The sequence below is a fragment of the Macaca fascicularis genome, chromosome 14, assembly GCF_037993035.2.
Source record: "Macaca fascicularis isolate 582-1 chromosome 14, T2T-MFA8v1.1".
NCBI classification, from domain to species: domain Eukaryota; kingdom Metazoa; phylum Chordata; class Mammalia; order Primates; family Cercopithecidae; genus Macaca; species Macaca fascicularis.
In genome coordinates, this window is record NC_088388.1 from 126231821 (window position 1) to 126255476 (window position 23656).

Below are 23656 nucleotides of genomic sequence, written 5' to 3' on the forward strand. Positions count from 1 at the left end.
TAAAGACATTTGAAGGCAGAAGGTTTATTCTTTTAGATTGGCAGGCAATATGGGTCTAGGCTTGCCATTTTTAGTAGCCATCTTTTCTACCATATGGAGAGAACCAGCCTTACAATAAATTCAACACATAGCAGGAAGAAGAGCCGGAGAAGAGAGAAAGATAAATAAACATATATTGTTTGAGTCCCTCTATCCATCCATGTGTAATGGTCGCTAACTTTGTAGCTATATGTGACAATATATCTCTTGTTTGGCCTAAGCTACTTCTGTCTTTGTTTTGTTTGTTTGTTTTTCTTAAAAAGAGTCTTGACTAATATAACATCTGAGTAAAACAACACATGAGGAACAATATCAAAATAATTAAATAATGGTAAATGGAAGACCAAGCAATATTTGATTAGCTGAGACTTCATCCCCCAAAGTAACTAAAAGTCAGCAGCTTTAGTAAACAGGACTATAGAGGATCATTTTTCCTTTGGTAATTAGATACAAAAACAGCTTCATCTGTCTCAAAAGTTCTAGTGTTAAATACAAGCATCTGATCTTGCCCTGATTTAGAGAAAGACCAAATCTAATGCACATCTATTGCACAAAGTAAATAAACCCAAAGAGAAATGTATTTCCTCTACAAGCTATTTATGCTTCCAAATTCTATCCACTAGTAAACTTGAGCAAATAAATAACTTTAAATGTGGCTCCTTAAAGCAGGAAAGTTGGGGGCAGAGAAGAGCTACTTTCTTTGCTGGATTCTAATGTAGGTATGGGAAGCAGATGATGGGCTGATTCCTACACAGATAACGTACATCAATGATAGGATGACATGTTTGCCCAGAAAGCACAAAACAAAATGATTATAAAGTAAAAGTATATGTCAAGCCAGTTATTTTGTATGTTGCTGACTGTTACGTGGGCCTATAAATTGGAATTTTTTTTTTTTTTTGAGATAGAGTCTTACTCTGTCGCCCAGGCTGGAGTACAGTGGCATGATCTCGGCTCACTGAAACATCCGCCTCCCGGGTTCAAGCGATTCTCCTGCCTCAGCCTCCTGAGTAGCTGGGATTATAGGTGTGCACCACCTCACCGGGCTAATTTTTTGTATTTTCAGTAAAGACAGGTTTCACCATTTTGGCCAGACTGGTCTTGAACTCCTGACCTCAGGTGATTCACCTGTGACAGCCTCCCAAAATGCTGGAATCACAAGTGTGAGCCACTATGCCCTGCTGGGCCTATAAACTGGAATTTGCATTCATTAAAAAAAAAAAATCTTTTGAGGTCTCAGTTTCCTTATCTGAGTTAGATAAGAAAATCTCCAAAATCCTCTATTTAACATTTTAATGTTACTCTTGTGGAATTTTATGTGATATATGGCTAAGTAATTTGGTTAGAAGTCATGAGGATTCTCTCGAGTGATTCTCTCTTAACTCTAGGTCAGAAGTGGTCCCCTGCTTCTAGCTCCCGACCCTGATATTCCAGCACTCTCTGCAGGCGTTGTTGCCAGGGCATTTGGTGTTGAGATAAGAGAGCAGGACGATATGCTTGGGTTAATGGCAGACACTCATCAAGAAGAGCAGGGACATTAACATTGACATCGTCCTCCAAACTAGAAAATTCTTTTCAATGGCACTTGCTGTTTAATAACCTTGTTTAGATTCTCACTGCTTACTGCATTTAATTTATCTTACAGAGTTTGTTAAATATGCCCCAACATATAATTGCAGTCTCTTCTACATCCACCCACAAATGTTCTATCACTGCCAAACATTTCCTTGCCAAATATGTCTCTTTCATATTCCACTCTCACTACCTAAAATTCTCTTGGCCTTATTTCTCTACCAAGAAAATTTCCATTTATCCTGCAGAACACAACTTCAAGGGAACCACTGTTGAGTACAGTCATCCTCCCATTTCCAGTGAGTATTAGGTTCTGATTTAGAACTTCACTGGCATCTAACATGGTCCACTCTTCACTAAACTGCAATTTATTTATCAATAACTTCAATAACTTCCATCCTCAATGTCTAGGGACTCTTAATTTATCTTTACGTCACCCTGTACGATATCTGACCCTTAAGAGAGACTTTATAAGGATTTACCATATTACTTAATGAATTAAACAATTGTGGAGTACATAGAGTTTAGGAGAGGAAAGGGCATAGCTAGCCACATAGAAGTGGAAGCGAAAATAAAACAGAGGGAGATGACCCAGGAAAAAGTGAACAAAGAGCAGGTTAAATCGTCTGGAATCTCCTGTCATCTAATAAATCTGAAACAGTGTTTATCGAAACCTGCTGTGTGAAAGGCATTTTTATTTGCCCTAAAGTGCTCATTCTCTGATAACTTTTAAATTTTATTATGGTGAGCTGACTTAAATACAACTGTGAAATGACAATATAATGGAAAACAGATGATAGTTGTTGAAAATAGAGAAGTCAGAAAGAGTGAACATAGCCAGAACGAGTCTTCGTAAAGGAGATAAGACTTGAGTTTTACATGGAAGACTAGGCAGGATCTACACAGAACCATTAAGTAAGGAATATTAAAGTTATTAAAGTTGGAAAGACCTATACTGATCCATTGAAATGGAAGCTCCAAGGTCACAGAAATTCTGTCTGTATTGTTTTTCATTTCATTCCCATTTTCCACAACTTTACCTGAACATAGTAGATGCATAATAAACAGTTGTTGAGTAAAAGAGTGAATCTAATAGCCCACTGCCTTTATTCTTCCAGTGAGCGAAATTATAGGATGTTAGCACATAACAATTAGTTCAAGGGCTTTAGAGTCAGAATGCCTGGGATCAAATCATGACTTACTTAACCTCTCTGAGCCTCAGTTTTACAACCTGTAATATGAGGATGGTAATAGAACCTATTTTACGCAGTTTTATGAGTACTTATAAAGTGTCTAGAGTGTAGTTGGTACTCACTAAACGTTATCTACCACTATTAAGTCACAGTCATTAACAAATGATAGATTAAATTAGAATCCATGTCTTCTGATTCCCAGTCCAGTCTTATTTTACATAGATTAGAAAGAAAGTATTTCTTCATGACAAAAAAGAAGGTTCAATTGGGTTGAATAGTTACTGATATGGAGAGAACACACACACACACACACAAACATGTAAACTCCACTTTGATATCCAGGGAATGGAACCGTTCATTGACTATAAATTCTACCATCCATAAATGCCTGCAGGAACTCTGGATTATGTCAGTTTCAGTGCATCTCATCTCATTCCCATCATCCGGTACCTGCCTCTCCAAGGACACAGGAACACAGGCACAGTGATGCTGAAAGAGAAACCATCTTGCCAGAGGCTGGCGTGGAACCGTGGCTGCAGTGAAAACTGAAGGAAGAGGAGTCGAATGAAGCCCAGTGAGCTGACCCGAAGCGTTTGAAGGTCCCGGACAACCTTACTCAAATATGAACTCGAGGTTCAAAGGAACCTTGGTATTTTGTACCTGATGCTGAAATTACTGAAATATCTGACATGAACTATAAGAGTCAGTTCAATTTTTTGTCATGAATGCTAAAAGGAAAGTGAAGATAAATGAAAAACTTGAGCAAAAGTATAACAGCAAATGCTTTTTAGATTTGAGGGAATTAATTTTATAGAAAAAAATAGACACTGAATACAATTTAAAATTTTTACTACACATTTGAACTATGCTTATTTTGCATAATAAATGAGATGGTCAGCACTTTGTAATTTCTGTTTTTTAAGGAAAATGCATTTTAAAGGCTCATTAAAGGTAACCTAGCCTAGCTGGTCATCAGAAAGCTCCCAGAAGCCAAAATGTTGATGATTTAAGCATAAATGAGTCAGAAATGTGTGGTTGCAATTTCCTTTCAAATGAATGAGAAAAAATGCTCCTGGCAAAAACCATTTTGCAATTCTACTGGACCAGAACCTCTGAAATGCACTCTGAGGCACAAATCACCTGGAGCAGTGTTGAAGGAGACAGCAAGGTGCTGGCAGAGAGAAGAAGGTAGAAGAGATTTACTCGGTTATGTGTCTTTTATTCAATTCTCTGAGAGTCTTAATGTAATGATAGCTATTCTTTTCCACATGGCAGGAATGTGAAAAATAGAATTGTTAGTTATTCTGCAATCCTATGGGAAACATGTTTTTTACAGAGCTATGGAAATTGCAACTCTTAGGAATAGCATTATTGTAATAAAATGTGAGGGGAGGCTAATCTTAATTGAAACCTTCTTAAAATCAAGAGAATTAGTAACGGTCCAGTTCATTTCAAATTGATGTGTTAGAAACTTTAGAAATTATTTGTGCAGCCAGCATAGGAGACTTACTTAGAGGCACTATTAGTAATTATGCAAACTGTGGATAGAGTTTTTTAAAAAATATTTTTCTTTTCTTAAGTTGACCTGAGTTTTTATTTGAGAGTGAAAATATTAACCTCATGTGGTCGGGAGACTTTATCTAATTGGATTTGAACATGATTCTGATCAAGAGACATATATTTTCCCATTTGGAAGCCTGGACTGGAGATAATTGCAGGCGATTGAGAGTACACATTGGTGATTTTCAACACAGACACAAAGAGATTAGTATATTTTCCATACAGTATTTAAGTGACTTACGTGATGAGATCAGGTCCCAAAGGACATCTTAATTTGCTAAGAATGGAAAACCATGGAGGATCAAGCCATCCCAGTGACACTGAAAAGATTTAGCAGGATTTATGCGGAGTAGAAATGGTAAGTACCAACAAACACATGTTATTCCTGTCCAGTTTTATAAAATGGCAAAATTAGTTTCTGATATACAAAGACGTGAGGATGTCATTCCAGTAGTGAATGAGTGAGAGGATGGAAATAGAGGTAAGAATTGAAACTGAGCAGTGTAAAAAGTGATATTCTGGTACCATATTTACAGTCTCTTTATATAATTATGTGATATATATAATTAGAATTCTAGATCTGATATTTTGGACTCTATTTTCCTAAAGAAAAAATGATATATTAATAATCTTCCATATATTTACCACTCACTAAATATGTGTTGATTGGATGAGATTTATAGAATATTTTTGGAGTTTGACTTAGACGACATTAAAGAAGATACTGAGAATGAATTTTATAAATCAAGTGGTGTGATGTATTAGTTCAGGTAACATTAGTTGGTATAACCAACAAACTCAGGAAATTTAAGATGACTAAAACTCTTAGAAATTTATTTGAGTCTAAAATAGGTGTTTTTAATTGGGAAACAGCCCTCGTTGTTATTCATGGTCCCAGGCTTTTTAAAGTTTTTTTGGTTCAACATCTCACAGGGCCTTGGGTTCCCTGCTGAGTCTTCTCCATCCAGCTGCATAATGGGAGAAAAGAGAGTGGAGAAGTCACACCTGCCTGGTCACCTAAACCTATATGTGATGTAATTCACTTCTGCTCACATTTCATCAGTAAGAACTGGTTACATGGCCCTAATTATAGCAAGAAGGCTAGGAAATATATTCCATGAGGGGCAGCCACTTCCAGCAGTAACTGGGAAGCATGAATATTTGATAGTCAACTATTTGTCTGCCACAGTTCACCCCTTTGGCCACTAAATATATTTTTGTAACTTTTTTCCCCACAAATAAAATATAGATAAACAAAGGGGAACAACTTCAAATCAAACCTAATGCTTCCTGTTCAATGTCTAGGATCTCTTTATCAGATCTATATATGTGTGGCTCCACTGATACGGCAATTTATCAATTAAAATATTATTGTCCCCTAAACACCTCCTACTATAAAAAGAAGAAGCAGGGTCAATATAATGGAATTAGAGTTTGCTTTTCTTAAAGGAAGGAATGGGAGACACAGAGAAGTCCCTGATGTGTAGCAATGGTGAGTTCTTTCAAAATAAGCATTTTGAAAGTAGAGTGGCGTTTAGTTTTTTAAAAATATAGTATCACATACTACTTATTATTTGATGCCAGGGATTAAAGTTTGGGTATTTTGACATTTGAAGCATGACTAACACAAGGACACCAATGTCCCCAGATTACAAGGAAAAATACTCCATTAGACTGACTCACTTTTCAGATTTATATGAAAACATGCCTCCTCCCACACGCACACAGACACACCTTGGTAGCACTGGAAAATTTTAGTTTTTATTTTATTTTATTATTTATTTATCTTTGATACAGAGCCTCTCTCTGTCACCCAGGCTGAAGTACAGTGACACAATCTCAACTCACTGCAACCTCTGCCTCAGGGGTTCAAGCGATTCTCCTACCTCAACCTCCCGAGTAGGTGGGATTACAGGCGCCTGCCACCACCCCTGGCTAATTTTTGTGTTTTTAGCAGAGACGAGGTTTCACTATGTTGTCCAGGCTGGTCTTGAACTCCTGACCTCAGGTGATTCGCCTGCCTCAGCCTCCCAAAGTGTTGGGATTATAGGCGTGAGCCACCACGCCTGGCCAATAGCCCTGAAAATTAATGATGCAGTGGATACAACTGCCTCATTTTTTATTGGTCCCATTTCTAAATTGGTCACTTAGGTGGTAATAACATAATGTATGCTCAAAAGATATAGGCAGTTTTAATGAACCCAGACTCCCCATTACAAAGAAATGTTTTTCCGTTCGAATCTTTCCTCTTTGCCATGTTGAGTTCTTTCACAGGGGCGACTGGAAAGCCTCTTGCTAGTTTAGTAGCTGTCAGATATTTTCATCCAGTGGGATTTACACCCTGGCCATTTCTGGTTCTGTGTCACTGAATTGGCCAGGAAACTCTAGCAACACAAACACATTTATATATCATTTCCAACTTTCCCCTGCACTTGGTGCCAATATTTGATTATCTGCTCTAACAGAGGGGAATAGAAATACAGAGAGATCCCAAAGTCATTTATATTTGGCTTTAGCGTATAATGACAACTTTTCAGTTTTCGCCCCTTTTCATGCAGTTTTAGTTAGACTAATATTAAAATAAATTTATGTCCCCAGAAAAAAATAACAACACGTTGGTTGAGTGTCAAGAAGAAAAGTAATTCAGTGCTAAAATTCTGTGATAGATAATCTACAATGTGGAAAAGCTACTACCAGTCAATCAAGAATGGATGACTAAATTGATTTTTTTCTTGTTTTTGACCACTTTATTGCAATATGATTGACGTACAAAAAGCTGAACATATTAAATGTATACAACTTGATGAGTTTGGAGATAAATGTACACCCATGAGACTATCACCACAAACAAGACCATAAATTTCTCTATCACCTCCCAAAGTTTCCTTCTGCCCCATTTTTAAATTTTTCTTTTAAAATTAATTTTTGTTTTCTTGTGGTAACAGCATTTAACATAAGATCCATTCTCTAGAAAACTTTTAAAGTATAAATTATTGTTAACTATAGGCCCCAAATTGTACAGTACTTTTTACTCCAGAACCTACTCATCCCCCACGACCAAAACTTGGGACCCTTTGACCAACACCTCTTTACTTCCCCGCTCCTCAGCCCCTGGTAAACACTGTTGTACTCTCTGGTTCTATGAGTTCGACTATTTTAGATTCCTCATTAAAGTAGGATCATGTAGTATTTGTATTTCCAGGTCTGATTTATTTCACTTGCCACAAGGTCCACTAGATCCATCTATATTGTCACAAATGGCAGGATTTCCTTTTTTATGGCTGAATAATAGTCCATTGTATGTATATATCACATTTTATGTATCCACTCATCTGTGAATGAACATTTAGGCTGCTTTCACATATTGGCTACTGTAAATAGTGCTGCAGTGAACATGGGAGTACAGATACTGCTTTGATGTACTGATTTTATATCCTTTGGATATATAGTCAGAAGTGAGATTGTTGCATCAAATGGTAATTCTATTTTTAAATTTTTTTTTGAGAAATCTCCATACACCTTTGTGGAATACAAAGGTGTATTCCACAATGGCTGTACCAATTGACATTCCCAATAATAATATACAAAGGTTCCCTTTTCTCCACATCCTGCCAACACTTTGTTATTTTTGTTTATAATAGACATTAAACATGTAGGAAGTCGTATGTCACTGTGGTTTTGATTTATTTCTCCCTGGTGATTAGTAATGTTGAGCATATATTCATGTACCTGTTTGTCTCCTTTGGTGTAATGTCTATTGAGGTCCTTTTCTCATTTTTTAAAACTTGAGTTAGTGTTATGTATTATTATTCTTCTTCTTTGGTCTTGAGTTGTAGCGCTTCTCTACATATTTTGGAAATTGACCCGTTCTCAGATGTATAGTTTGCAAATATGTTCTTTCATGTTTTCTCTTATGTTTGGCCTTTTCATTTTGTTGATTATTTATTTTGTTGTGCAAGACCTTTGTGGTTTTAGATAACCCTACTTACTTATTTTTGCTTTTGTTGCCCGTGCTTTTGGTGTGAGATCCAATAATCATTGCCAAATCCAATCTCATTGATCATTTTTTCCTATGTTTTATTCTAAGCATTTTATTGTTTCAGGTTTTACATTTAAGTCTTTAATCCATTTTGAGCTGATTTTTGTGTACGGAGTAAGATAAGGGTTTAATTTAATTATTGTGGTTTCCTACACCATTTATTGAAAGTATTGTCTTTTCCCCATTGTGTATTTTTGGCACCCTTGATAAAGATTAGTTGACCACACATACATGGGCTTATTTCTGGGATCTTTATTCTATTCTATTAGTTTATGTGTTTGTTTTTAAGGCCAGTACCATACTGTTTTGATCTTAGGCTTGATAATATATTATGATAAGAGGGATTATGATGCTTTAAGCTGTTGTATTTTTACTCAAAATTGTTTGCGTTTATTAGGGTCTTTTGTGGTTCCATAAAAATTTTAGGATTTCTTTTTCTATTTCTGTAAAAAGTTCTATTGGTGGATTGGCTCATAGAAAATAATTTTATATAATTTTTAATTATAATAGAGATTACATCGATTCTGTAGATCACGTTGGGTATAAGTTTATTTTTATTTGAAAAATAAATTATTTTCTCCTGTGAAAATGGGTTCATGATTTTACTCAAGTAAATCGTCATCACAGAGACAATCATAGAAACCACTGCATGTGCAAAGTGTCCTAAATTATCCTATCTATTGTTAATTTTTCTCAAAGTAATTGAGACACGGTTTTTTCTCTTGAATAAGAAAGCATACAGCACCTATCTATCCAAGGTACATGTAGATGAGAGCTCAGAACTTCCCAGTTGGGATGAAGTCTTAGTCTATTTTGTGTTGCTATAAAGGAATATCTGAGACTAGGTATCCTAAAAGGAAAATAGGTTTATTTGGCTCACTGTTCTGCGGATATATAATAAGCATTACACTGGCATCTGCTCAGCTTCTGGCCGCTTCCACTCATGGTAGAAAGTGAAAGGGAGGCTGCATGTGAAGAGATCATATGGCAAGAGAGGCAGCAAGAGAGAGGGTAGGAAGATGCCCAACTGTTTTTAACCAACAGCTCTCTAGGAACTACTAAAGGGAGAACTCACTCAACTCCCAGGGAGGACATTTATCTTTTCATGAGATACCTGCCTCTATGATCCAAACACCTCCCACCAAGCCCCACTTCTAACATTGGGGGTAAAATTCCAACATGAGGTTTGGAGGGAAAATATATCCAAACTACAGCAAATGGACTCTGCCTGAATCATATCATAAGGTGTAGGTGGAAGAGTAAGATCAGAAATGCTTGGGAGAATAGCTTGAACCCAGGAGGTGGAGGTTGCAGTGAGCTGAGATTGCACCACTGCACTCCAGCCTGGATGACAAAGTGAGACACTGTCTCAAAAAAAAAATTCTTGGTGGATTGGTAGATTGACTCATAGAAGAAGGTTTTATATAGGTAAGCCTAATACTAAACTCCACACAAAAATTTCCGTTGAAAAGGACAGTCTGCACTGGTTTTCATAGTGATGTTATTGGATAAAGGTTATACTTCCTTCCGTCACAAAGTTGTTCATGAATGCAAGTAAACAAAAGAGCTGGAAAAATATACTTGGAAAATATATGGAGGTTGGATGTCTTGAATATCTAGGACTATTAATGTCTGCTACTTTTTCCAAGATGAATACCTTATAATATAGCGTTTTACTATTGTCATGGCAGACAAGCTGGGTACCTCCCTTCAAGCTAACCAACTTTTAGTTTCTAGTTTCCAAACCAAATTTGAAGGCAAAGATGGAGTGGGACTGAAAGACTGATTTCTATTATAATTACCCCAGTAAGAATATGGAAGTATAGTTATGCATCACTTAATGATGGGCATATATTCTGGGAAATGCATCATTAGGCAAACAAACCTACATGGGTTAGCCTCCTACACACCTAAGCCATATGATGTAGACTATTGCTCCTAGGATAAAAACCTGTATAGTATGTTACTCTGCTGACCACTCTAGGCAACTGTAATACAACAGTAAGTATTTGCACACCAAAACATAAAAAGGTACAGTAACAATAGGGTATAAAAGAACAAAAAACAATATACTTGTGTAGGGCACTTACCATAAATAGAGGTTACAGGACTGGAAGTTGCTCTGGGCAAGTCAGTGAGTGAGGGGTGAGTGAATATGAATGCCTATGAAATTATCGTACGCCGTGATAGACTTGGGCTGCATTAACTTAATACAATATATTTTTAATATTATTAAAGTCAATAATAAACAACTGTAGCTTGCTGTAACGTTTTTACTTTACAAAAGCTTTAATTATTTTAACTTTTTGACTCATAATAACACTTAGCTAAAAACACAAACACATCCTACAGCTGTACAAAAATATTTTCTTTCTTTATATCTGTACCCCCTTGAGCTTTTTTCCATTTTTAAATTTTACTTGTTTTTTTACTTTTTAAACTGTTTTTTAAAAAAGCAAAGACACAAACACACCATTAACCTAGGCCTACAGAGGGTCAGTATCATCAGCATCACTATCTTCCACCTCCACATCGTGTCCCACTGGAACATCTTCAAGGGGGCAAAACACACGTGAAGTTGTCGTCTTTTGTGATAACAATGCCTTCTTCTGGAGTATCTCCTGAAGGACCTGCCTGAGACTCCTCTTGAGAAGGTGTCACTCTTTTCAGAAATATATCCATGGTGGTTTACTTGTTTTTGTATTTTTTTTTTCCTTATCACAGATTTGCTTGTAAGTAGATAATACACATGAACATTGCTCCCTATTAATGAAAACCTTTTGGTATTGTGGTTCATGGTTTAGAACTTTTTAGGGAACTTGTCGAGTTAGGCAAAAGCTTCTGATAAACTACTCACAGTGAATTTTCTTGAGAGTTCTTCTTTTTCTTCTCTTACAGTTTCCTTTTCTTTGGACTCTTCTTCAGCTACCCATTCTTGTTCTAGTTCCAATCACTCCTCGTTAGTCAATTCTTTAAGAACCAGTGAAGCTCCTCAATGTCATCATCACCCACACCCAGGTAGAAGTTGTTTGCCATCTCAACCACAGCCTTGCGGATTTTTGCAACTCCCTCATCCTTGGAAAAGCCTTTGCAGTCATGGGTGAACCTCTTCAAAGTCTTCTTCCAGATGCCATTCATACATTCCTTAGTGACATCACTACAAGCCCAAGCAGGGTTCTTGATGCAGTTATGGATGTTGTAATCTTTTCTGAATTACACCAGTATCTTCTGTGTGTCTTCCTCACTTGCAGCAACAGCCTGAGCAAAAGTTCTCCTCAGGTAGTAAGTCTTCAAAGCTGCTGTAACTCTTTATCCATTGGTTGGATCAAAGAGGTTGTGTCTGGAGGGAGAAACTCCACATTGATGTTGGGATGAAGATCATTAATAAAAGGAAGATGTGCCAGAGCATTGTCAACAGTAAGTAAAATCTTGAAAGGTATATTATTCTCCAAATAGCACTTCTACATTTTACTGGCATAGCAATTCAGGAGGGCGTGTTGGAAGAGGAGCTGCATCATCCATGACTTCTTATTGCTCCTGTAGTGCACCGACAGTGTGTGCTCACTGACATGCATGACCGCTCTGTAATTCTCACTGTGCCAGATCACAATGGGGTTATGCAGCCTGAAACTTTGCCCGCAGGTAAGACTGTTATCCTTTCCTTAAAAACGTTAAGACCTGTTTTTGTTTTTTTCAGGTATTTGTTTCCAGAATAGAAAGGTGTCATCCACAATGAAGATTTTCTCTGGCAAGTAAATTTCCTCCACAATCAGCTTATCTAGAGTTTCCAAAAATTCTTTAGCTGCCTTCAGATGAACATCCAAAGACTGACCACTCACGTTCACACTATGTAACAAATGATAATTCTTGAATTTATTAAACCACCCAGACCTAGCAGTCAATTCAACATTATAGTCATGTCCATCTTTTCTTTTAACATTGCAAACAAACTTTGCTTTGGCTATGATCATCATGGTATGGACAAGCAAACACTTTTGTGTCCAATCTTCAATCAAGGCAGCTAGGAGTTGTTCCATATCTGATATAGTCCCTTCTCATATTTTTGTTAGTCCCATCGTCTTCAATGAAGCAGATCCTTCAACAGCTTCCAACACTTTGTCCTTGTTCTTTAAGATCATAGCTGTGGTAGAATGGGGGCATATCTGACCAGTGAGCAATAACCAACACTGATTTCCTACCTGCCTTGTCCTTAATCACGTTTTTCATTTTGTTTCCAGGTCAACCATTAGACAAGACAGGCAACTTTAGCAGCTAATTCTGTATGCTTTGGGGCCATGATGAACAAAACAAACATTAAGTCAAGTATAAGAAAAAATGATGCAATGAAGAGATGTACGAGGCTGTTGCCAATGTAACATGGCATACTGTTTTACAATAAACTTAAAAAAATAAGAAGTACATTCTAAAATAATAAAAGTGTAGTATGGTAAATACATAAGCTAGTAACATATTCATTTCTTATCATTATCAAGTATTATGTATTGTACACACTTTTGTGCTGTACTTTTATACGACTTGCAGCACAGTAGGTTTGTTTACACCAGCACCATCATAAACATGAGTAAAGTGTTGTGCTATATTACAAGGAATACATCACTAGGTGATAGGGATTTTTCAGCTTCTTATAATCTTGTGAGACCACCATCCTATATGTCATTCATCATTAACTGAAACATTGTTATGCAGAGCTTGATTAATGTATACTTCCATTCTTGAAGTTCTTTCTGCTACATGGAAGCATTGCACACAGTGCTGCTGGCTCTGGGTAGTCATACAGGATAAAGGAAGAAACAAAATGTGAATAGTTTGTGTACGGCTATTGGCCAAATCAGTAATAAGTTAATTAACCTGGTCAATGCATACTTTGCCTTCATAATGGGAGAAATATCTCTGACTTAATGTCCTGTAATGAAAACCCTATTCAGGAGTAAGGATTCCTGGCTTTTTTTCTTAGCATATCACCAACCATTAATTCAGCATTAGTTTAAGAAAACAAAAACAAAAAATGCTGAAAAGTAAAAACTCGCAAAGTTCAACCAAATGGGAAAGTATGTAAATGTAAAAGCAAATGAATTATTCACACACTCTGCAGGTTGCATTTGTTTTAAAAAGAAAAAAGGAAAACAAATCCTAAGGATACAAGTTGTTAAACATTGTAATTGATTACTGAGATGACTGCAGAATCGTTCCTGAGGCAATGAATTCTCACCTGACTCCCAGATGCACAACATGACCTCAGAGGCTAGGACACAGAACTCTTTAGATCTTTTAGCCTAATTACTTGTAAAATTTGATAATACATTGGCCATTACACATAAATCTTATTCACTTTATGTGTGTGCTTGTGTATGTGTGTGTGTTCATAAATGGGATGCTATTCAAGAGACTCAATGACAGTGCTTAAATTTCTATAAGCTGGAATGAGAGTAGAGTTGTCTGGAAAAACTGATCAAGAGCAGAAGAGGAGATTGCAAGAGCCTTTAGCATTGACATTTAAGAGAAATATCCAGTCCAAGGGGTGTTAGAAGACCTGGAATCAAGAGACAAAGCCTAGGCAGAATGGGTGTACCTGAAGAGCATAGGCAAACCTGGGTAACCTCCGTGAGACAGCATTGATCCAATGGTTCAAGAACAGAGCAGGTTAGATATTTTAGAGTCTCCAGGAAAGAAGTAGAACTCTTTTTAAGCACCACATTTTTAAAAAATTTAAGCACAAGCCATTCCTTTATCGGTTGAATTTCCAAAGCGTCTGCTCATTGTACTGCTGGGAAAATACTGGGAGGAAGGGAGACAAATATGCCCAAGATCTAGGTGGAATAGTGAGTATTTTTAGCAGTGAATAAGAGACAAAAAATGGAAGAAAATAAGTAATCAGAAGAAAAGAAAAATATATGACTCAAGAAAATATGTGAAAAGACAAATGGGAAATAGAAAGCATTGTTGGGAGTCCCATAGCAAAAACTACGTTGACTTGGCCTCCATCAGTAATGAGCCTTGGGGGACAGTGCTGAAGAATATGAATTTCTCTGGTGAAGGAGGGGAGATCAACTAAGCTGAACATGGGCTAACCAGGAAAAGAATAAAAATAACAAATATTTAACAGTGCTTGGTAGTTTATAAATGCTCTAAAATATATTCGTTCTTTGGAAACTTTTAATTTTTATACCATGTGGGTAAACCAGTATCTTTTAGCAAATTAAAAAATACTTATTTAAAGATTTAAGTGATTTGTCCAAGGTCATATAGTTAATAAGCAGTAGAATTAAGATTCAAGATCAAATCTGATGCTAATTCTCATACTCCTTGTCTAACATGTGAGTGTGAAAAAACTTATTACTATGAATACATTTAAAGATGAAATTCAGATAGCAGAGTATTTCAGCTGGAATGTAACTACAGTGGTGCCAAAAGATGCTACTAAATACAAAAAATGTTTAATATCAGTCAGACTTTTTTGGATTTGTCTCGTTATAAAAGTTACATAAAATAAAATTCATGCCCAAGTGATTACTGCTTCAGTTGATTTATTTAGCCTACAAACGCAATGAATCCCAGGCCTCCAAATCTGGAACACCGTATCTTGGGACATAGCATGAACTGGAAACAAAATTCAACAGTGTAGAAGAGAAAGGAGAGTGCTTCTTCCTAAATGACTGCATGTGGACACAAAACTCTCCACCAGGACAATGGCCTGACCCCTTCTCCTAGCAGGAAGGCTCATCAAGGAAGAGCATAAAAGATCATCCCTTAAATGTTAAAGGATGGATTGATTCTGCATATGTGAGGTGTCTTACCTGGTGTCAAACAGCAACAACAACCAATAAACAAGACAATGAATGAAAGTCTGCTCTGCATGAATGTCAAAATCTTGAGAGATGTTTGCCTCAATCAGTCATTGAATTTTTCTGTCCTTAATATATTTTAACATTTGAATTTTGCTAGGTCCACTGGTCATCAGTTTGAATTCCAAAGACTGGCTTTAACATAATACATATAGAGATACCTATGTGTACCAATATGCCTTCTAACTATACCTGTCATAGCATACTCTATTCTAGAAGTTTTTAGTCATTTTAATAGACTGTTAGCACGTTTTATTTATTAACTCATACAGTTCATTGTAAATACAATTAGAAACTTTGTTCTTCTCTGATACACCACTTAATGAGTCCAATTATCTAATTCTTGAGAACGAAATAGAGTTTTTGTGATTAAATACAGGTTTCAGAGAATAAATGGATTCTATCAAAAATTTGTCTCTATCAGGCATGGAAGTACCTATAATCACTATAAACAATTTTATGCACAGTATTCTGATAAAGAAAGAAGTCTGACATTACTCTGAATGAATTATCAGATTAATTTTTAGAAAAATTAGGGAAGCAAATGCTCAGAAAAATAAAGAATTATTAATACTTGCACAACTCCTGACAGTCTCACTTTTCATAAATTAACAAATGGTTTTCATACCACCACTGAGGGTATGGTAGTTCATTAGCTGGAGAGATCATTTGAAACCACATCCATCTGAATTCTAAACAAACATTCTGAATTCCTGTGAAGAAATATAAAGCAATTCTGCTTGTTTTCCAACTGACATGCCGCGGCACACTTGTGGTGCATAAGCCTTTCTGAGGTAAATCACTAAATGCATTTTCTTTTTGTTTTCTATTATCTTTAATGTTAATTATTTTTGGATCTAAGTAAACACCTGGTTTAAAAACTAAAAAGGTGCTATACGTGCTTACAGCAATAACAGCAACAACATCAAAATTATGAGCATGCAAATGTTATTTACTGTAGAGCCTTATTGAATGCTTCTGTTACAGCCGTTTCTTATATAACATATCCTCCCCTTTCCACCTTAAATAAGTAAACAGTTGCTTATTGTCTTCTTAGTTTTCTTTGACTCTTTGGCCAAACATTTCTGTCTTTACGAACAGCTTTGTAAAAATGTCGGTTCACAAAATTTCCTGCATGATCAAAACCTGTCCATTCACTTACTATTTTTATACTTCTCTTGAAATATTCCCCTGGGAACTGCCATCTACTGCTTCCATCAGCATTGCTTGTTCGGAAGGTCTGCAGCCCAGTTTTTCAGTTCTGGGGCTCCTGTCCACAGTTAGCATGAGAATCTCCTTCACTCCTCTCCCAGGTGGATTCTCTGTCTCAGTCTTCTTTCCCTTGGCTTTAGTGAGTCCCATTCACCTGTAGATTCCTGAGGCAGAGCTCTGAAAGGTCAATAGTTGGAGTTTTGCTATCAGAAAAAGGTTTTATTTTGTTCTTAAACTAGATTCTTAGTTTGGCTGGGTATAGAATTCGAGATACGACATTCTTTTGTCTAGCATTTTTAATGTCTTCTTCTTCTGCTCTCTCACTCTCATGGTGGAAATATGATACCCTTCTTATTTCTGTCACTTGGTATATCTTGAGTGTTTTCTGGAGGTGTCCTTTTTTTTCCTGTTTTATACTTCTTTTCATGGTTGGTCTCTTTCAATTTGAAGTCATGTTGTTCAGTTCTAGGAATGTTTGCATTAAATACTTTATTTTGTTATCATTATTTAATTATTATTATTTCTTCCCATGATTTTATTTTGTTCTATTTTTTCAGGGGGAGAGGTGGGCAGGGAACTCCTATTAGTTGAATTTAGAACTTTCTGAATTTGTCCTGTCATTTTCTTTTTATCTTTTATTATACATTTAAACAATTCTATTGGGGGGGGGGGATTTCTTCACTTATCTTCAAGCCATTTTAGTGATTTTTTTCCACTTGAATAATTTCTTTTAAAATTTTTGAATAGAATAATTGCAAAAGCTGTATAGAGAGTTCTAATGCCCCACACCTAGTATCCTGGATTGTTACCATTTTACCTTTGTACGGTATATTTGCCAAATTCATAAACCTAAATTAGTATATTACTCCTAAACTATATACTTTATTTATATTTTATTAGTTTCTGCCCTACTGTAATTTTTCTATTCCAGGATTTCATCCAGGATATAATGTTACATTTAGACCTCCTGTCTCTTTAGGCTTTTTTGGAATGTGATGGTTTCTCAGATTTTCCTTGTTTTTGATAACCTCCACAGTACTGGTGATGACCTTGAGGAGTACTGATTGGGTATTTTGTAGAAACTCCCTCAATTTCGGTTTGCTTGATGTTTTATCTCATTGTGGAATTTGAGTTAAACATTTTTGGGAGGGAGATCACAGAGATGAAGTGCCATTTTCAAAATCATTTATCACTGCTGTTATTAACTTTAAATACCCAATAAAGTACATTTTGCCTGATCTCTCCACTGTAAAGTTTATTTTTTTTCTTCATTCCATATTGTACTTTTTGAAACAAGTCCCTGAGTAAAACCTACACTTACAAGGTGGGGATTATGTTTTACCTCTTTGAGGGGGTAGTGTCTGTAGATATTGTTTAAAATTCCATATGAGAGCTTTGTTTCTTTTCCCCTGTTTAGTTGAGTGTTCAATTATTTATTCATAATAGAGTGGGTTCATGGGTACTTATTTTATACTTGAGTTATGATCCAATAGTATGCTATTCATTTTGTTACTCAATTTCTTCCAGCTTTGATTATTGGGAGCTCCGTCAATTGGCTTCTGTGCCCCTTTGACATATCTCTGTTATTTTGTGTTTGTTTCTTGTTTTGTTTTGTTTTATTTTAAATGTGTTTTAGCATTTTCCTACCTTCTGGCAATACAAGATTCTCCAGACTCATCTACTGTATTGCTCCCCCTGCCCTAGATCTGCCAGTTCTTTAAGGAGCTCTTGCTCCTTTCATTGGTGAATAGGGTAGGAAAACAAGATCTGGGCACGTGGTATGCTCATTGCTACAAGAGTGCCACTGCTTCTAGGTCCTCGCAGTGAACACCTACATGTGAAATGGGAGAGTTCCCTGATTCCCTTTACAGGATGTGAAATAGGGGTGTGGCTCACCCATTTGGTTGCCATTGCTGCTCAAACCCCTGAGGGGAGGGAGAGAATGCAGACGGAGAGGTGCAGGAGCCCACGTGGTTGTGTGCTGCAGTGTGCTCTTTTAGCCCAGCCATCCGCTGATGGCTTCAGTGATAACTAGCTCAGTGGACTCTCTGCCTTTTCACAAGGGCAGAGGGCCAACGCGACAGCTTTCTGTATCCTGAGGTCTTCGCCAACATCCCAGAAGAATCAGGTCACACACGGGCTCAAAGAATGAATGCAGGGTTTTGTTGAGTGGTGTAGGTAACGCTCAGCAGGATGGATGGGGAACTGGAAGAGGGAGAGAGTGAGAAGATGATCTTCCCCTCCCTGGAGTTTGGCCATCCAGCAGCCAAACTCATCTCTTACCACCCCCAGCTGAACTCCTTTTGACGTTCATAAGTTCCTCCTCTTCTCTCTGTCTCTGCTGTGCTGTTCATCTGCTTGTTTCCTCATCTTCTTGTCTCCTTGTCTGCTCATCTGCTTCTGGAGCCTGGATTTAGGGTATGGGTACAGGAGAGGGGCATGGCAGGCCAAAAGGCAACTTTTTGGGTGCAAAAACAGAATCGCCTGTTCCCATTTAGGGCCGTGGGTCTCCAGGCTTGAGGGTGGGGCCTTTGCCGGGGAACTACCTTCTCCTACCCAGTATTTTCCTGTCTCCTGTCCATATCATATATAGCTCATATACTGAGCTGTGTATCTACACACATCTATATTTGTTCCTATAGCTATTAATCAGTGTCTATTTTAAGATGAACTTGAGTTCATACTGATGTTTCCAACTGTAATCCAACTCTTCAAGTTCATTCTAGCTTCCTTCTCCCTTTGCTTATCTGTGAATGACCCCTTCCAACATGAAACTACCTCATTCGCATCATCTGCCATTAACTTACTTATTTTTCAACTTTAGTATACATGCCCAACAATTTAAGAATTGTTAACCCCTACCTCTGTGGGAAGCAACTTTATCAGCTAGAGTACAATGCTTATGGACAATTTCTTTTGCCTTTAGCCTTGCACTTTCTAGTCATTTTCCACATTACTTAGATCAACAGCTCTTTTTTTGCCCACTCCCATCATTGAAGTTGTGTCATACATTTGTAATGCAGTTAGATTCTTTTGTCATAGTTTTTATACATCCTGAGATCCTCCAGCCTCCCAGTTAAATTCTTTCAAAATTTACACATAAGTTTGCTCTTTGTGATGTAAAGATCCATGAGTTTTTATACAGAACTATAAGAATTGTCATTTGACTGTACCATTTGACTATGGAATAATGCCATGTATCTACCACTATTGTATTATGCAGAATAATTTCCTGCCCTACAAAATGCTGTGTGCTTCATTTAGTCAACCTTCTCTCCACTCCAAAACTCTTGTTTTCTGTTTTCCATGTCGACTTTTTTGTGTGTGTTTTTCATAGTGTCATATAAATGGGATCATGCACTGTGAATCACATGCACTGTGATTTCATTCCCTTTCATAACTGAATAGCATTCTGGTTGTGGATGTGCCACAGTTTAACTATTAACCTATTGAAGGGAATCTTGATGGTTTCCAGTTTTTAGAGATTATGAATAATGCTGCTATAAACATTTGTGTTCATGTTTCTGTGTAGATATGTTTCAAAATAAATTACTTAAATATCTAACAAATAATTGCTAGAAAGTATGGTCAGACTATGTTCAGCTTTGTGGGAAGCTGTCAAATTGTCTTCCAAGGGGACAGTACCATTTTGCATTCCCATAAGCAATGAATTAGAGTTCTTCTTGCTCTATACATACTCTTGACAGTGACTGGTGTCAGGTTATTATTTTTTTTATCAATTATTTTTTTTAATTTAAAAAATTTTAATCATTGTAATAAGTGTATAATCGTATCTCATTATTTTTCTTTGACTTGTTTTTAAATTTTAGGTACCAAATTTTTAAATCTTTGTCAATGTCTATAATTGAGGTACTATATTTATATTAAGATTAAAATTAAGACAAATCTTAATTGTATAATGCAATGAATATTTCCTGAACTCATCTGTGTAAGCACCACATACATCAGAGTAGAAAATACTGCAAACAAACAAATTTTCACATATAAAAGCCATTCATTGTCATATCCAGAGGTAACTATTGTTCTAAGCCATATCATTATAGATTATTTTGCCTGCTCTTCACTTTTATATAAATGGAATCATGCAGTTTTTACTCTTTTATATTGGGATTCTTTCATTTAATATTATGTTTATGAGGTTTATCTACATAATTTTCTCTAGCAGTAGTCTATTGTATTTTTGTATAGTATTCCATCTTATGTAAATGCAACAAATTTTATTTATAGACACTTGAGTTGTTTCAAGTTTGGAACTACTGTGAAAAATCCTGCTATGCTAATTATTGTACATTCTTTTGGTCAACATATGTGTAAATTCTGTTTGAAATAAACCTACCAATGGAACTGCTAGGTAATAGGATAAGTTCATATTCAGATTTAGTAAACACTACCAAACAGTTCCAAAGTGATCACATCAATTTACACTTCCACAAGTGATCAGATACCAGAATACTGATCCATATTCTCATTCACAATTGGTATTGTTAGGTGTTTATTGTTAATATTAATCATTCTCCCGGGCGTGTGTGTCATACTGCCCTGTGGTTACCTCTTTTTATTATTAACTGATATTCAAGACTTTAGCCCAACTTTTTTATCAGATTTTTTTTGTCTTTTTCTTATTGATTCTTAAGAATTACATGTGCGTATATGTCCTGCATATAATTCATTGATGGATATATGCTTTCAAATGTCTTCCATTTAGAGTTTATTTTGGGGCTCTTTTCACAGTGGTATTTGGCAATTAAAAGGTGTTTTTTTTTTTCATAGAGTCTACCTTACCTTTATTTTCATAAATAGTTAATACTTTTTGAGGTCCTGTTGAAGGAATGTTTGCTTATTCATATTCATGATTATAATCTCAGTTTTCTTCTAGAAAATTTGTAGCATAAGCTTTCCTATTTAGGTCTAGACACTGTTTTAAACTTATTTTTGTATTATATAAGAAAGGAACAAGTTTATTTTTCTTTGTATATGCCAATCCAATTAATTCTCTACTATTTATTAACATATTTTCTCACAATATTGTGTGCCACTTTTTTAATACATGTAGTTACCGTATATGGAAGCATCTGTTGATTCTGGGTCTCCTCCATTGAATTTGTTGTTTAGGTTTGTGCCAATACTGTAGCTTTGTTAAAAATAATGATATCTTTTAGTACAAGTATTTCAACTTTGTTCTTTTAAGAATTTCTATATAAACTTATATATTACCCATATAAATTTTAAAAAGAGTTTGCCACTTTCATTAAAGAAACAACAACAACAAACTGCTGGGATTTTAATTGGAAGGTCTTTGAATATATAGATCAACTTGGGGAGAATTAACATCTTTATAATATTGTTTTTTCCCAATCCGAGAGCACTGTATTCCCTCACTCACTTAGGTCTTCTGTAATTTCTCTCTAATGTTTTTAGTTTTAAGTGTAGAGGTCTTCAACACCTTTTGCTACATTCATTACTATGTGTTTGATGTTTCCTTCACGCTCTTATAAATAACACGGTTTCTATTTTATGCCCTAATTGAATTTTGCTGTTATGAAAAACAACTTAAATTGGCATTTTGTATTGTGACTTTGTATCTTGTTACTTTAATACATATTTTAATTCCAAAGGGTATCTACAGATTATTTTTGTGTATCCAATGCATAATCATGTTGTCTTCAAACAGTGATAATTTTTATTCTCTCCCAGTAAGTATACTTTTTACTTATTTTTTTTCTGTGTTTCTTCCTTCTGGCTAGAACTGCCATCACAATTTTGAATAGAATTGGGCATGACAGGCATTCTTGTCTTCTTCCAATCTTAGGGGGAAAAAATTTTACATCTTAGTTCAATTAGTTGTAGGTTTTTATTTTAAAAAACCTTTTTATCAGAAAGGATTTTTTTTTTTGTAATCATGAATTGAAGTTGACTTCTATCAAATATTTCCCTGTATTTGTTAAGATGATCAAGTGGTTTTCTTCTGTATTCCATTAATGAATTACATTTATTGACTTTTAAAAATTGAAAGAATTTTGCATCTCTGGAAAGAGCGTTACTTGGATATTATATTTTATTTCTGAATGTGATTTCTTAATATTCTAGTTATGTTTATCAGCTGTAAGTTAAATTGCCTTTATTTTTTCATTTAAAAAGATTTTTAAAATCAATTTTGGTATCATTTAAAGTCCTGTAATGTTTTTTAAAGTGACTTTTAAAAATTGTGTTGTAAAGTGTTCTCTATTTATTCTCTGGAAAACTTTATGAAAGATGGGTGTTATTTCCTCCGTTAAAGTTTGGAAGAATTTGCTGGTGAAGCCATCTGGGCCTGGAGTTTTCTGAGTAGAAAAGTATTTAATTAGAGATTGATTTCTATAATGAATATAAGAATATTCAAATTTTCTATTTCTTATGTCACTGTTGGCAAGTTTTATTTTTTATAGGAAATTTACTCATTTCTCTTAAAGTTTCCAATTTATTGACACAAATAGATTTAGATTATCCCTTATTTACATTTTAATGTTTGTTGGATCAAAGTAATCCTGATAATATGTGTTTTATCTCTTTTTCCTCATCAATTTCCATTATTTTTATTTCTTTATTTCTTTAAAAAAATGAACTTTTAAGTTCATTTTTGCCCTTATTTTTATTATTTCCTTTCTTCTAATTTATTTAATTTTAATTAGAACTTTTATTTCTACTTTTCTTTATATGAAGCTTACATTATTTATTTTTATTATATATACATATTTTATATATGCATATTTTTATATATACATTTTATTATATATGATGAAAATCCATGTATTTTGTCTATGTGTATATATGCATGTATATGTGTGTGTATACACGTATATATATGTATTTACATACATAAAAATATAGATACACACATACACACAAATATTCTATATGTATGTGTATATGTATATACATATGGCCACAAATTTCCCTCAAAGCATAATTTCAGCTGCATTCCAAATGTTTTGTTATATTTTATTTTCATTATTATGCAGTTCAGAATACATTCTAATTTCCATTATCATTTACAAATGTATTACTTAATTTCCAAGCTTTTGGGGATAATCTGATTAACTTTTTGCTAATGAGTCCTAACAATTCTACTGTGATAATATACTCTGTATGACACCAATCCTATGAAATTTGTTTCAGAC

The 23656-nt window shown here is 35.4% G+C and overlaps 1 long non-coding RNA gene across 4 annotated transcripts in view; it reads right to left on the reverse strand.

Moving 5' to 3' along the window:
• LOC102128208 (uncharacterized) overlaps window positions 1-23656 on the reverse strand; it is a 311614-nt gene that overhangs the window by 119789 nt on the left and 168169 nt on the right. The window contains exon 8 of one of the 4 annotated variants that reach the window (XR_001485264.4): window positions 15796-16655. The exons of the other annotated variants lie outside the window; for them this stretch is intronic. This is a non-coding gene — a long non-coding RNA (uncharacterized lncRNA). Of the gene's footprint in view, window positions 1-15795; window positions 16656-23656 lie in introns of those variants that run through there. 4 annotated transcript variants of the gene reach the window in all.